Source organism: Camelina sativa, chromosome 12 (assembly GCF_030686135.1).
Source record: "Camelina sativa cultivar CO46 ecotype springtype chromosome 12, ASM3068613v1".
Classification (NCBI taxonomy): Eukaryota; Viridiplantae; Streptophyta; class Magnoliopsida; order Brassicales; family Brassicaceae; genus Camelina; species Camelina sativa.
In genome coordinates, this window is record NC_141891.1 from 28623639 (window position 1) to 28639865 (window position 16227).

Genomic DNA, 16227 nt, shown 5'->3' on the forward strand with positions numbered 1-16227 from the left:
TGGATATCTCTTACTTTAAACTGTGTTAGGAATTGACGAAGGTTGAGAGCAATTTAAATATTTACGGAGAGCGAAATCTCGAAACGGCACGGCCTTTCAACTTTCCATGGTGTCCGTTTAATAAGACCCTAAATGTACGTACCTTCCCAATGTAGTATACGTACATATGTATAGTTTGTATATTTACAAGACTAACAAATAACCGGGAATCATAAATTAATAACGAGATCCCGACCAAAACGAAAGAGGATATCGCTAAGCCCACACCTTAACCATTAAACTCATAAATATTAACAAGCATCGATAGACCAAAAATATGTTTCCCTCAATTCGAAACCCTGTACCATAATTGTGATAAACACTTTAAGAGATGGTTTACTCGGGCTTGTTTTAAATAATATTCGGTTATTAGCGGTTTCAGATTTACAAGCAGAGTAAAGGTAGATCAAATATTTAGCTGTTCAGGTATAGATTAAGGGTGAAGAGCATAATAAAAAGGTATACAATTTATGCATGTATTTCTCATGTATTAACCACAAAAAAAGACAAATAAACTGCAGTTAAAAATAATATCTATCTTGAATGGTAACTTATAAAGTGATGACAGGACTTGATGCTTTTCGCCCTTGATCTGCACTTGAACAGCCACATATTTGATTTATAAAGTTAGAGAACTCGTGTAAATTTATTTGTAAAATATGCTAGTACGGAAACGTGTCTTTTTCTACAAACCGGATTTGAGTCAAATTATATACGAACTACACAACTTTCCAATTTGACGTCCGGAACAGCCAATAGCTATAGCATTAAATGCGACAAGTACATGCAGGGATTTGACATCTTCTTTTGTGGAAAGTCATTCTTACTTATATTTTCAAATGACTATTATCTCATCATAGTGTTTACTGATCACTTTTTAAGCAAGTAATAATTATAAACTTTGCCCAACGAGTACAGTATATATTTTTGGTTACCGAGACGAGGAGAGAAAAACCTTTATCGTGTGAACCAGTATGATGTTGCGTAAGCATTACGTACACCTTTTCCCAACTAATTACTCTGTGTAACTTATTCTTCATTATGCATTGTGCTAAAAGGACACGCAGAGTAATTATATTGTACAGTATATATACAAGTTTCACAACCTACCTCCTTTATTGTTGAAGCATATATAATAGCTCCGATAACGAAATCTCAAAAAAAAAAAATGGCGAAAGCACACAATAAGCTCCCATATCTCCCTGATGATTTTTTACTCGAAATCTTTAGGCTTCTCGCAGTAGATGGGCTGTCGCACCTTGCTCCAGTTTTAAAGTTGGGTCGGCGAGGACTGAAGACGGTGCTTGACCCCTATGTTCTAAAGGATGCAAACATCTACAACATCTGTTGGCATCCATTATTGATCCAAACGTCAGACGACCCAAATGGTGGCCCTCAAGATAAAGGGATTCATAGGCGTATATTCAAAAAATGCTTCAAAGCTGGAAACGAAGTTGCAATCTACTACGAGGGCCTTCGGATTGTTGCGGAGGAGAGAGACATCAAGCGAGGCATTTCTGTTCTATCTCGTAACGTTCCCGCAGACGCTGAGGCAACACTGGCATGTGGTATCTTTTCTATGTTATATGGAACCGAACAGATGGCGGTTCATTTTCTTCACTTATTTGATGCACATCACTTTCCTCTCAAATCGCATGGGGTCAGATTTGTAGGCAAGTCTGTGTTTCGCCTGTTGTTTACATACCAGGTGGCACTTCAAAACACGTACAAGGATACATTCCTCTATCCATCTACTCACCTCATCCCTAACCTGGACTGTGCCGCCATTTGTTGTATCCAATCCGGTTTCTTCTCTATAAACTTTTGAGATTACGACATCTTGTGTACTAATTGCGGACTTTGGTGGTTGGCGAAATCTATATGTGAAATCCTTTAGTTCTATAATCTCCAATGGCTGCTCTTTAAAGTTTATTTCTTTTTGTTTTAATGTGCTGTTGTATACGTCTGGTACGTACATGTGAACTTATATGAGCGGTGGTACGTACATCGATAATTTGTAGGGTATGTTATTAAATAAAACAGAACGATATGAACGGGACTAGTCCATGTGTACGTACACGTCACACACAATAGAACTGGTTTGGAACCGTGTACAACTATGTATTTATGTACGATGCCCTGCTACGTTGTACGTACACAAATACATAGGTGTGGCACCATGTACGATGGCGGGATAATACCAAATAGAATACATACGTTGATTATAAAATAAACTCCGGCATACACCGGATAACGGTTCGAGGTTCCAAAAAGAAAAAAACAACCATCAAGTACATAATATTTCTACATTAACCTAGTTGAAAACGTCGTCACTAAGGTTAAGCCGCAAAAAAATAAAAACATGAAAAGAGGATCTTAAAAGAACGAGCGCAACTCCTGTGCATACCAGTAGAAAAAACAAGACTTACACCCGGTGAGGTAGCTACTGCAAGTACACCTACGGTGGTGGAGGAGAGAAGGCGACGATCTCACTTCAAAAAGGGGACCACGGAGATGGAGGTTCGCAACATGGAACATAACCAGGCCAGCGACTTCAACGGGGGTGTTCATGTGAGGGACCATGAACCAGAAAATATTGCCAAACGCCTCGGCCTCCATAACTTGGCCGGTAAACGTTGCGAACAGCACATAAGTGAAATTTGCATACGGATCCGTTGGTGCAAAATAGCGTAGCTTTGCCATACCTTCAGCAAAGGTGGGGGAGTTTGAAGCTAGCCTGACGCCCTCAAGATAGTTCGCTACGATGTGGCCCCTGTAGAGGAGAAGCTCAAAGTAGGGCCTGAACTTAGACTCCATAGTGATGAACTGTGGCCACGTGATGAACGGACAAAGTTGAACAATTTGGAGGTCGACAGTGTTCAGCACCTCGACCAAGGCGGGGATAGGAGTGACAGATACGGGTATAAAATTGACAAGGAGGCTTGTAGGGTTTGGCAGCTTGATGGCCAGGAATATCTCGTTCGGAGGGGTGTTCATTGTTTTTTTTTTTTTTTTTTTTTTTTGTTGGAGACGATATGGGCTGTGGATGGTATTTGCTGTGTGTAGGGAATAAAACATCGTCTTACGTACACACATCTATATATAGTGAGAACAGTGGTAATTTTATTTTTACTATAACAGGTAATTAACTCAATGGTATTTAACAGTAAAATGTACTGATTGTATAGGAATATATTTATATAAAAATGTAATGATTTAATTCTGTTTATTAGCCACGCCAAAAGTATTCAACAAGCTCTGTTGGTTCTTTGGTACTCGTGTACGTATATAAGTAAAATTACATAACTGATATTTGACATCTACAACCCTGCAAGTCATATCGATTCAAATTGACTTATATGGACGTCAAATCAGTTGGCCATTGCATTAAAAATTGCAACATGTCATTGCATTAAATACGACTACTAATAGATACAAACACATTGTTAATTTCCCTATATTATATATTAAATATAGTGGTTTCAATTTTAAGTATAAAAGGGTACAATTCAATTCAAGCTACACGGGCATGTAACTGTTGATGTAGGTCTTAGCCATGTACAGAATAAGATATTCGATAAACTATTAGTTTTCATGGAACTATTAGCCAGTTATCACATCTAACAAAGTTTGTGGTTACCTTTATTAGCTTGCCTTATTATGCAAAGGTGCATCGCTGACAAAATACTTCGTTTAATATTAAAATTAGAATTGATAGGAGATAAGGTGTACACGGAAATGAGGAAATGCAAACATGTTTCATTATAACTACCAAAGCATTTGACTAATTCGGCGAGCGTACCACCAGATTGTGCATTTCCTGCAACGATGCTTGTAAGGGCCCACCATATTGAGTACGTCTTTCTTCCTCATTGAGAGCGCGCATTTTAGTGCGCACGAAAGAGTTGTTATTTCCCCATCATCAGGGTAGTCAAAAAACACACTATAAGTTGTATTGTGTGATGCTCCATATTGAATAAGCTCAGTGATGAGTTCTTCACACATATCTCCAACCTCTTCGGAGTCAAGTGGGTAGTGTTTTATAGAAAACAACTGAAGCAAATGACCCGCCTGGACTCCGGACCCTTTACAGATGCACAACTGGCAGACGCAAGAGTAGCGTCGGCATGTGTTGGTACGTTACGCAGGAGTAAATTTACGGCCCCTTCAATGTCCCCATCTTTTGTTGCAAGACGAAGGCCTTCATAATATATGGCTGTTGGATTATCCGCATCAAGGCACCTTTCAAAAAACTTCCTGTGTCGACCACCAAACATGATATCATCGGGGTCACTGCACATGTTGAAGATGTTTGCCTCTTTCAAGACGTCGCGACGGTAAACTATAGTTTTGCCTCTATTTCCCGAACGTAGGAGTGACTGCATGTACCACCACTGTTTTGCTGCCATTAGTTTAGCTATTCGCGCCAACAGATCGTCAGGAAGATTTGGGTTGGTCATATTTGTAGTGAAAGTATTATGTGCACATTGTAATGCAAACGATTTTATAATACGAACTTGTTGGTATGGTTGGGGAAGTATTTGGTATGGATATAAATAATACTTGATATAACTGCGTGACAAGATGGCGAGGTGACATCAAACCACTAATTTAATTATTAAGATTTTAAAACATCCACTAACAAAATATATGGAGTGTCGTTTTGAGAATATTAATGGGCCGTTAATATTTTAGGCCCATTTACATCATAACCATATATGATCCCCCACATCCCCTATTAGTATACACGTGTCATAACCATATTACGGATTTGAAGTCTACTAGTATAATCTACTATCTCAATCTCGATTATTCACTACCCGCTCAGCTTAACGTAGTGGCAGACATGACAGCAGTTGGCAACTGCGATGTGACAACTGATACCCGCAAAAGTCGTATATGCGAAGACGTAGAAGAGTTGTTTAACAAGTAAGTAGAGGGATGTGATGTGACTTGATGAGTACGTTTAATATGATGTATTTGTAATCATGACTAAGTTACGAAATCTGGTCACAGTGTGAACTAAATATGTTTCTGGTTAGCATTCTATATATATTCACACATGGTTTGTATGGAACAATGATTACTACGTATTTAGGCTATATTTGACCTCTCTCTATGTCGAATTATGTGCTATTTGTAACTTGTATTAGTATTAAATAAAAACTAAAAATCAAATTATTGCTTTGTTCAGTGCGGAATTTATTAAACCGCTGGGTAAATGGTAGTTGGGTAAAGTATATGCGGTTCATGGGTTAATTGATTGTTTTGGAAACCGCAACAGTAATTTTGTTTTTTTAGAAATATACGAAAACTACAGAATATTTCTTGATTGTTAACATAACGCGGATTTAAAAAAATAAAGCTTAAAAACCGCACTTATGCATGTCGTCGTTCATTGCCATAAATTATTAAAAAACCTGCAACTCCCAACTACAACTCTCCCTTTATTTAGAGTACCCTCCACAAGTTGCAACACATACGAAACATTGTTTTAGAAAAAGCAAGTGAAAATGCCGCATGCAACTGGAAAAATGCGTGAGATACCCGATGAAATATTGATTAAAATCCTCGGCTTTCTCGCAGTTGATGGTTTGGAGTACCTTGCTCCAATACTGAAGGCAGGTCATCGAGGTGTAGAAACGGCGCTCTCTCCCCAAGTTTTAAAGGTTGCTAACATCTTCAGCTTATGCTGGCATCCGACGATGTTCCAAACACCACATCACCCAAATGGTAGAGTCCAAAATGAAGGGGTCCATAGGTGTATTTTCGAAAAATGCCTAGATGCTGGCAACAAACAGGCAATTTTTTCGAAGGTTTCCGGGTTGTTGCCGAGGTGGAAGACATTAAGCAAGGTATCGCACTTCTAACTCGTAACGTTCCCGCGGAACCTATCTCGACACTAGCTTGTGGGTTTTTTTCAATGTTAGTTGGGAACTGCGAGATGGCTACTCATTTTCTTGAACTGTTTGATTCACATCACTACCCAATTAAATCGGAACGAGCAAGGTTTCTGGCCAAGGGGTTGTTTCGGTTGCTGTGTAGATATCAGACGGCGCGAGTAAACACATACTGGGACACATTCGTCTATCCTATTGCTCCCTTTATCCCTAAACCGGAATGTACTCGATTGTGTTTACGGGAACATGGTTTCTACGCTCTCCGGTATGAAGATTATGACATTGTCTGCACAAAGTGCGGCCTCTGGTGGTTGGCGAGAGCTATATGCGAGATCCTGTAGGTATATTTTATCTTTCAGATGTTTCGCCCTTAACGTACTATCTGACGAATATCTTGTTATCAACGCAGTTCTTAAATCTTCTACAATCCATGTAAGTACTATAAATCCGGCCTTTAGTTTAGAATGTCTCCTGGTGTACTAAACTTGGTTCATGTAATACCTAATGTTGTATCCTTTATAAGAACGCGGTATCTATCGATACTTATTATGTTTTTTAATAATGGTAAGTGGTTGGGTGCGTAAAGGTGGCCAAGGCATCGGAGATGAACTATGAATATAGAACTATATAATTTGTTCTTCACTTTGCAAGACCACTTAAATATGATAGTAAGACGTATGATATGCTCAAATTAATCCCTAGAGCTACTCTCTCAAACAAGAGATCACTGCAGTACTTAGGGGTCGAATCCACAGAGACTCAAGATCAAACACAATAGATTGTAAAGTTTTGTAAATTACGCTAAACAAGTTAAATTGAATTAAAATAAAGCAATGCAAATATTTAAAAAAAAGTGTTGTGAATTCAGAAAATCAAAAGAGCTAAGCCTAGGGAATTTCTCAGGAAATTATGAAATATTAAATCAGATAAATTAATTAAGGTTCAAGCAATAAAAATCAGATCTAGAACTCTAAACTTTTGGTAAATTAAATCAGTTCTCACTGCAAATAATATCTAAATTTAAAACCAGAAAATCCAAATCTCTTTGTAAAATTCTAAGTAATAAATCAGCTTTAAAAACAGGTTTAGATAAGTTCACAGAATTATTAATTCAAATCTCTTTGTAAGAAACAATTCTGCTCATCAATGGTTTAATCAGGAAAACAATTATATTCTCATATCAATTTATTTCCCTAAGATAACAATTCTAGGTGATCAATCAAGAATTATTGTGAAGAACAACCAAGGATGAAGATCATAAAAGATTAAGAACCCTAAAAATCTCAGATCTAATAAATCATAAAAACCCTATGAAAAACCCTAAACCTAACAAGCAAATTACTCAGACATGTTTAATGAAGAACAAATCATAATTCTGAATAACATGCAATAGATATTAAAAAGTAGAAGAGGGAGTTCAAGAATTCTTCTCTACAAAGCAGATCTTTCTCTCCCAAAAGCTCTCAATATCCTTCTCTCAAAACTGCTAGAAAATAACTTAAGGGTTTCTAAAACCCAAAAACAATATATATATATATATATCCTAAAATACGTCCAGGGGCTTATGTTGCAATTATAGAAGACTTTGGGCAAATTTGTAAAACTTCCAAATTTGTTGTTCTCTCGTCGGGTAAACATTAGTGTCGATCGATGCTCCTTTGTGTGGTGTCGATCGACGCTCGTACTCTGATCCGACTCCAACTTGATTTCCTTCGGTAAAGTGCTCCAAAATGATCCAGATTGTTCCATATTGCTCCATTCGTGCCAAATTCCTAAATAACCTGTTAAGACTCAAAAATAACCTAGAAACAAATCAAAAGACTCAAAAAGCACACTTATATCATGGTTAAAAACCGTAAAAACCATGATATATCAACTCCCCCAGACTTAGCCTTTGCTTGCCCTCAAGCAAAACAGAAACTTAAACCTGTGAAAGAGGTTTGAAAACATAGAATTCACTCAACTGCTGGTAACTGATCTTCGCACTCTTTATCGCCTTGACTCTCAAGAACTTACTTCATATACTTTGTCAATTGAAAAGCATCAACATTCCTTACTCAAATCCCACAATCCTCTGGAATCTTCAGTCTAACCATTGCCATCTCATTACATAAATTAAAGCAAGTACAGGTGAGTTCTTACTTTGTGGTATTCAAACAGTGGCATGTGGACTCTCTTCAGGCCAAGACATTCTTCTTACATCTCCTTTCCTCTCCCTTTTCTCACTTCCTTTTTTTTTTTTTTTTTTTTTGAATCTTCTTAAGCAGTGAAGGGAAGAGAGAGGGGAGACATACTTTGAAAAATTGTACTGTCTTGTATGGCCTGAAGAAGAAGTCTAGTCCACTGATTTCGAACCCCAAAGTAAGAGATTAAGTCCGGTTAAAATCCTGATAAAAGTTGAGACAGCATTGGTTGAACTAGATATCCTTTGAATAAGGGCTTTCAGGATTGTTGATACAGCTCATAGTCTTTCCACACTTCAGTTCTGAGGTCAAGCTTAGTCAAGAATCATTAGAGTGTTAGCCAAAGAACAAGAACCATCAGTTAGAGATCATAATTCAACAGAAATTTTTGAAAAATTTGACTCAATAAAAACAAAATTACGGTTTTGACACAAGACACAAAAACCAAGTAAGTAGTTAGTACTAACCTCCCCCAGACTTAAACAACACTGTCCCCAGTGTTATCAAAGAAGGGAAAAGTCAAGAAACAAAAATTGTGTTGAAAAATTGAATGAAAAAGTGAACAGATTCTCGGGTTACCCAGTGGTGTCGATCGATACCATGCAAGGCAGCATCGATCGACACCTTCGGCGAATGGTGAATGTTGGCCGAATCTCCTTGTTAGTTGCAGTTAGTTGTGTGTGTTGTTGGGTCAATCCTTTGATGTTAATTCTGTTAAGAAGCACTCAAACACAAACACAGGTTAAAAGCAACATGATAGATAGATAGTTCATAAATCCAAACAACTTTCAAACACAAACTGACTCAAAGCATGAATAAAAAAATGACTCAATCCTAGGAAAGGGAAAAAGATAAAGAAAAACTATGATCATAAGCTAAAATGTAACAGAAACATCATCAGCACCACCATCATCATCAGTATCGTCAGCATCCTCAGCAGATGGTGAAGATGGCGAAGGGGACCTGCGCCTAGTACGCCTGGTAGGACGAATGCAGCCACACTGTGAGAGTCGAGCCATGCCATTCCAGATGGCACGCAAAGCAGAAACCACATAAGTCTGATGAGCTCCCTGGTCCATAGTAGCAGGATCCTCTGATGGCTCGGGAAACTCAAATGCTGCAGTCCCAGAAGAAGAACCAGTCTCAAAACCCCCAGCAGGGTTAGTAGCAGCTGCAGCATCAGTAGTAGTCCGCGAAGTGCGATGGCGACGGGAAGGAGCATAAACAACATAGTCATCTGGTGAAGGGCGAAAACGCAACTGCTCAGGATCATCACCGCGGAGTGCGATGGTGGTAAGATCAGGTCGTGGAAGGCGGACAAAGTGCTCTCCTGTCTCATCAACAAACCTCCACAACAAACCTGGTTTCAGCCAGTGTGCACTCCTCAAATATGGCTCATCCATAAGCTGTCTCTTAGTGACAACACTATAACCAGCAATAGGAATCTTCTTGAACTGAAGGATAGCAGTAATAAGGCTCCCCACAGCCTCTCTCTTAACTCCAGTACCCGAAAATGGCTTGGTCTGAAGCTCAACCAAGTGATGTGCGAAAATAGCCCCAAGGTTGAGGCACTGAGGGTCGCGACGTTCAGCAGAAGCCAAAGAAGGGATCATTGCACGCAAATCAATGTTCAGAAAATAAAGCTCTGCTGCTCGCATCTTTATAGGCTCCATCTTACACTGCAAAGTGGTAGCAACAGCCCTAAGAACATACCGTAGTACAGGATGGCGGACCTCTGATCAACAAACCTTGTAGGCTTAATCTCAACTCCCAACCATGCATTGTAGAGCATTGTTTCATACTCTCCGCAAACACCCACTGGCCTGTTGATGAATTCAGGCTTATTAAACTCAGGAAGCTTGTGTTGAGGCCATTCTCTCTCTGATGGAATTGGTTGACCTTCTTCTTTTGGCCATGGAAACCTTGATGGAATGGGAGATGGAAGAGAGAGGTCTGGTAAAGTGGTGGGAGCCGTCGTCAAACGTCGTGGAGGCTGGGGAAGGTCTGCCGGAGCTCGCGGAGGCGGACGGCGGTCGGATTGACGAGGTGGGTGAGCTGAAGAAGAAGCTTCGCCGTCGTTCTTTCGAGTCCTCTTGTTGGCTGTCATCACTCCAAAACACGAAATTGACACTAAATCCAGGTAGAGGAGAGAAAATCGAGTGGATTAGAGCTTGGAATCACTCAAAACGGAGCTGAAATGAGAGAGTTATGAGGATTCTAGGGTTAGCTCGATTTTGGGTTGAGCTGAACTTCTGCCTCAGCTAGACATCTTCTGTAAACACCATCACTGCAATGCTTATACAGATAAGGCTCATCCCAATAATATCTCCTTAGCTCCCTCAAGAACCTCTTCTTATGATAGCCTGTGAATTGATCAGGTTCTACCTCTGCAGCAAGATAATTGGCAATATCAGCATACCAAGGTTGATTGGAGCTAGCCACAGCAGCTAAATCTCCATCATTCGACCAATCTGATTCGGGAAACAAAGGGTGTCGATCGATGCCAGTATGGTGTCGATCGATACCACATGCATCCGAAGACAAACTCTTGAAATCATCAGTCCGAAACCCAGTTTCAACAAGGTACACATGCTCCTCAGGTAGACAATCACGAATTGGGACATCATCATCAATCCTAATCATGGACAAGTGATCAGCAACACCATTCTCTATCCCCTTCTTATCCCTCACTTCAATGTCAAACTCTTGTAGAAGAAGGATCCATCTCAAAAGCCTAGGCTTAGCATCCTTCTTCTGCATCAAGTACCTCAATGCAGCATGATCAGTATGAACAATGACCTTTGAACCAATCAGATAAGATCTAAACTTCTCAAAAGCAAACACCACAGCCAACAACTCCTTCTCTGTTGTTGCATAATTTCTTTGTGCCTCATCAAGTGTCCTGCTTGCATAATAGATTGCATGAAGTTTCTTATCTTTTCTTTGTCCCAGCACTGCTCCCACTGCAAAGTCACTAGCATCACACATTACTTCAAAAGGAAGATCCCAATCTGGTGGCTGAACAATAGGTGCACTCACAAGCTCCTGCTTAATCCTCTCAAAGGCTATGCGACATTCATCAGTGAATTCAAACTTGGCATCTTTGCACAACAAAGCAGAAAGTGGTCTTGCTATCTCGCTGAAATCTTTGATAAATCGCCTATAGAACCCTGCATGTCCAAGAAAGCTCCTCACTGCCTTCACACTCTCTGGTAGTTGAAGACTTGTCATCACCTCTATCTTAGCGCGGTCAACTTCTATTCCAGCTTCTGAAACCCTATGGCCAAGCACTATGCCATCTCTAACCATAAAATGACATTTTTCCAGTTTAGCACCAAATGCTTCTCTTCACACCTTGCTAGCACCTTACAGAGATTATCCAAACAGCTTTTGAATAAAGATCCATAAACTGAAAAATCATCCATGAACACCTCCATATAATCCTCAATCATATCAGTGATGATTGACATCATGCATCTCTGAAATATTGCAGGAGCATTACAGAGACCAAAAGACATTCTGCGGTAAGCGAAGGTACCATAGGGACAAGTGAAGGTGGTCTTCTCTTGGTCATCAGGATGAATAGGAATCTGGAAAAAGCCTGAGTAACCATCCAAAAAGCAGTAGTATGGATGATTAGCTAACCTCTCCAACATCTGGTCAATGAAAGGAAGTGGGAAGTGATCTTTCCTCGTTGCAGCATTCAGCTTCCTGTAATCGATGCACATCCTATGACCAGTAATTGTCCTTGTAGGGATCAGCTCATTCTTGTCATTCTTCACCACTGTAACTCCACCTTTCTTAGGAACAACATGTACCGGACTAACCCAATTGCTGTCAGATATTGGATAGATGATCCCAGCATTCAGCAGCTTCATGATCTCCTTCTTTACAACATCTTGCAGATTCGGATTCAGCCTCCTCTGATGCTCAATGGATGTCTTAGCTCCTTCCTCAAGATGAATCCTATGCATACACAAATCTAGAGAGATTCCTGCAATATCATCAAGAGAATAGCCAAGAGCCTTGCGAAACTTGCGCAACTTGCTTAGCAATAAAGTGAGCTCTGCATTGTTTAAGGAAGCACTAACAATAACAGGATAAGAAGAGTTCTCACCTAGATATGCGTACCTTAAACCTGCAGGAAGTGGCTTGAGATCAACCTTTGGAGCTTTTTCAAGACTCCAATCAGAAACCTTTGCAGCTGGTGGAGAAGTACAAACCAATTCCTCTTGTGCAACCAGCTTCTTCACTTGTTTATTGGCATCAAGCAGTTTGACAAACCCAGCAGCAATGTCATCTAGATGCTCAGCTTCTTCAGCAGAAGCAACCAATGCTCTCTCTTAAGGATCCTCAGGATGCAGCTCCTGGAATATCTCTTCAGCCAGATTAGACAATGTGTCTACATAGAATGTCTGGCCATCAATGGTCGGCCTCTTAACCAGCTTCTCCATGTCAAAGCGCATTTGTAAATCACCAATGTTGAGACCAATCTGACCTTTCTTGACATCAATTATAGCTCCAGCAGTAGCTAAGAATGATCTTCCCAGAATAAGAGGGTCCTTGGGTTCCTCCTCATACTTTAACACCACAAAATCAGTAGGTATCAAGCACTCACCAATCTTAATTGGAACATCTTCAAGAACACCATCTGGAATGCGAACAGACCGGTCAGCAAGGATGAGAGTGAGCTTAGTAGGCTGGAAGTCTGTCATTCCCAGGCTGAGTGCTACTGATCTTGGCATAAGGTTGACACTAGAACCAAGATCACACAAAGATCTAGCAAATCTGTCAGTGAAGATAGTGCAATCAAGAACAAAGCTCCCTGGATCAGGAAGTTTTTCTGGGATCTTGTTCTGAATGATGGCACTGACTTGGGCTGATATCATCATAACTCCTTGCTCAGCATTAAAATCCTTGGTTACCATCCTCTTGACATATCTCCTAAGCATTGGAGAAGTCTTAACAGCATCAACCAAAGGCAACTCAAGAATAAGCTTATCCATCATGGCTTTGCACTTGGCATCATCTAGCTCTTGTTTAGACTTCCTTGGATTCTTGGGGAATGGAACCTTAGGTGTGTAAACTCTTTCTGCAATTGGAGTAGAAGACTTCACATTCGCAGTTTCTGTCCGTGGTTGGCGTCGATTGATGCCACCTGGTTGGTGTCGATCGACGCTTTGTTCTGGGATTTTGTCCGAAACTTCGCATGGTTTGGGTGTCGACCGATGCCCATGTGTGTCGGTCGATACTGGCTCGGCAGAAACATCTTCTTCGTCGTCTATATCAATCAACTCCTGTAGATCATCAGTTTGATTCTTCTGGGGTATAGGATGGAGTTGTTTGCCACTTCTCAAAGTCACTGCATTGCAAGAATGTTTAGGATTTGATTCCGTTCTTGAAGGGAGATAACCTTCTTGCCTTTTTACAGACCCAGCAGTCTACGCAACCTGACTTTCCAGCTTCTTGACATGGATGTTCAAAGCTTCAAACTTCCCATTAAGATCAGTGTAGACATTATCCAGCTTCCCATTGAAAGTCACTGTCATCTGCTCTTGGCCTTGCAAAAGCTGCTCAAGCATAGTTTCCATCTTACTAGTTTCAGTAGACTTAGGAGGCGGAGACTGATATGAGTTGTTGCCATAAGTCCTTGTGAATCCACTGTTTTGTTGCTGCTTCTGATAGTCAGGTTTGGGTGTGAAACCAGAAGAGTTGCCCTGAAAGTTACTGCGCTGGCTGTTTCCACTGTAAGACCTACTACCTTGCTGATTTCCAAACCTCTGCCCCTGATTCCCATAGACATAGTTCACCTCTTCTTCTTCATAATTTCCTTGATCAGATTCTGGCTCATATGTCTCAACTTCAGCAGCAAAATGAACAGATTTCTTACCCACAAGGAGATTATGCACAGAATCCAGCTTAGCATTAACAGAAGCTAACTGATGTGAGTCATATCCTCCATGTAATCTCTTTCTTTCAGCATCTGCTCTCTTAGTACTATTGCTGGCAGCTAAGTTCTCAATCAACAATTCAGCATCTTCTGGCATTCTTGTCTTGAAATTCCCATGACTTGCAGCATCTAAAGCCAACTGATACTCCCAGTCACACCCTCTGAAGAAGATACTTAGCAGTTGAACTCTTGAGAAACCATGGTGTGGACAGTCCCTTTGGTAAGCCTTGAATCTCACCCAAGCTGCTTTGAAAGCTTCATCTGGTCTCTGCTTGAAGGAAGACAGCTTGATTCTCAACTCATCTGACATTGCATCATCATAGAAGTGGTTGAGGAAGGCCACCTTGACATCACGCCAGCTTGTCAATGATCCAGCAGGCAGCTGTTTCAACCACTGAGATGCCTCTCCTGCAAGTGAGTAAGGGAAGAGTTTGCAGAAGATGTAGTCCTCAGTTACCCCATTAGCCTTGATGCTAGTCACCAGATCCTCAAAATGCTCAATGTGATCCAAGGGCTTCTCATTGGGCAAAGCAGAGAAAGGTCTCTGCCCAACTAGTTGAAAGTATGCAGGTTTCAACTCAAAATCATTCCTCTGAAAAGGGGGAGGAACAATAGCAGACCGGTTCTCATACACCAGATTAGCCCGATTGTAGTCAGCAATGGTCCTGATCAGATCCCGGTTGTTCTCCTATCGTCGAACGGGGTTCTGTACGTGGTTGGCAGCTCCACGCACGTCTGCAGGTGGGTGTCGATCGATGCCACCTGGTTGGTGTCGATCGACACCCAGATCCGGATTATCAACGACACCAGCTTGCTGGTTTACAACAGCCTGTTCGTTGACAACAGGTTCAGGAATCACGTTCCCTTCTGCATCAAGCTTTTGGCCCTGCTCATTGCGCAAGTGGCCCTCTTGATCCCTCAAAACACCAGCCTCATCACGCATCAGAATGATCGTATTAACCATCTTCAGAGATTTAGCTGCCTTTCTGTTCTCACGTTCCAGTTTTCCCAACTCTTTGTTTGACAAATTCACAGTAGGACCAGATTTGTTGCTCCTTGTATGAGGTCTAGGAGGCATGCACCTGAAACACCAAAGAGAAGAAAAACAAAAACGTGTAAGTAGAAAATAAAAAGAAAAGTTTAAACGAAATTAAAAACTTAAATCTAATGGTGGATCAGAGAGTCCCCGGCAACGGCGCCAAAATTTGATATGCTCAAATTAATCCCTAGAGCTACTCTCTCAAACAAGAGATCACTGCAGTACTTAGGGGTCGAATCCACAGAGACTCAAGATCAAACACAATAGATTGTAAAGTTTTGTAAATTACGCTAAACAAGTTAAATTGAATTAAAATAAAGCAATGCAAATATTTAAATAAAAGTGTTGTGAATTCAGAAAATCAAAAGAGCTAAGCCTAGGGAATTTCTCAGGAAATTATGAAATATTAAATCAGATAAATTAATTAAGGTTCAAGCAATAAAAATCAGATCTAAAACTCTAAATTTTTGGTAAATTAAATCAGTTCTCACTGCAAATAATATCTAAATTTAAAACCAGAAAATCCAAATCTCTTTGTAAAATTCTAAGTAATAAATTAGCTTTAAAAACAGGTTTAGATAAGTTCACAGAATTATTAATTCAAATCTCTTTGTAAGAAACAATTCTGCTCATCAATGGTTTAATCAGGAAAACAATTATATTCTCATATCAATTTATTTCCCTAAGATAACAATTCTAGGTGATCAATCAAGAATTATTGTGAAGAACAACCAAGGATGAAGATCATAAAAGATTAAGAACCCTAAAAATCTCAGATCTAATAAATCATAAAAACCCTATGAAAAACCCTAAACCTAACAAGCAAATTACTCAGACATGTTTAATGAAGAACAAATCATAATTCTGAATAACATGCAATAGATATTAAAAAGTAGAAGAGGGAGTTCAAGAATTCTTCTCTACAAAGCAGATCTCTCTCTCCCAAAAGCTCTCAATATCTTTCGCTCAAAAACTGCTAGAAAATAACTTAAGGGTTTCTAAAACCCAAAAACAATATATATATATATATATATATATATCCTAAAATACGTCCAGGGGCTTATGTTGCAATTATAGAAGACTTTGGGCAAATTTCTAAAACTTCCAAATTTGTTG

General features: G+C 40.0%; 1 pseudogene; it reads left to right on the plus strand.

Annotated features, from left to right (window-relative positions):
• Positions 1–14266: 14266 nt before the first annotated feature.
• Positions 14267–14367, plus strand: LOC147931005 (small nucleolar RNA R71; annotated as a pseudogene).
• The last annotated feature ends 1860 nt before the right edge of the window (positions 14368–16227 follow it).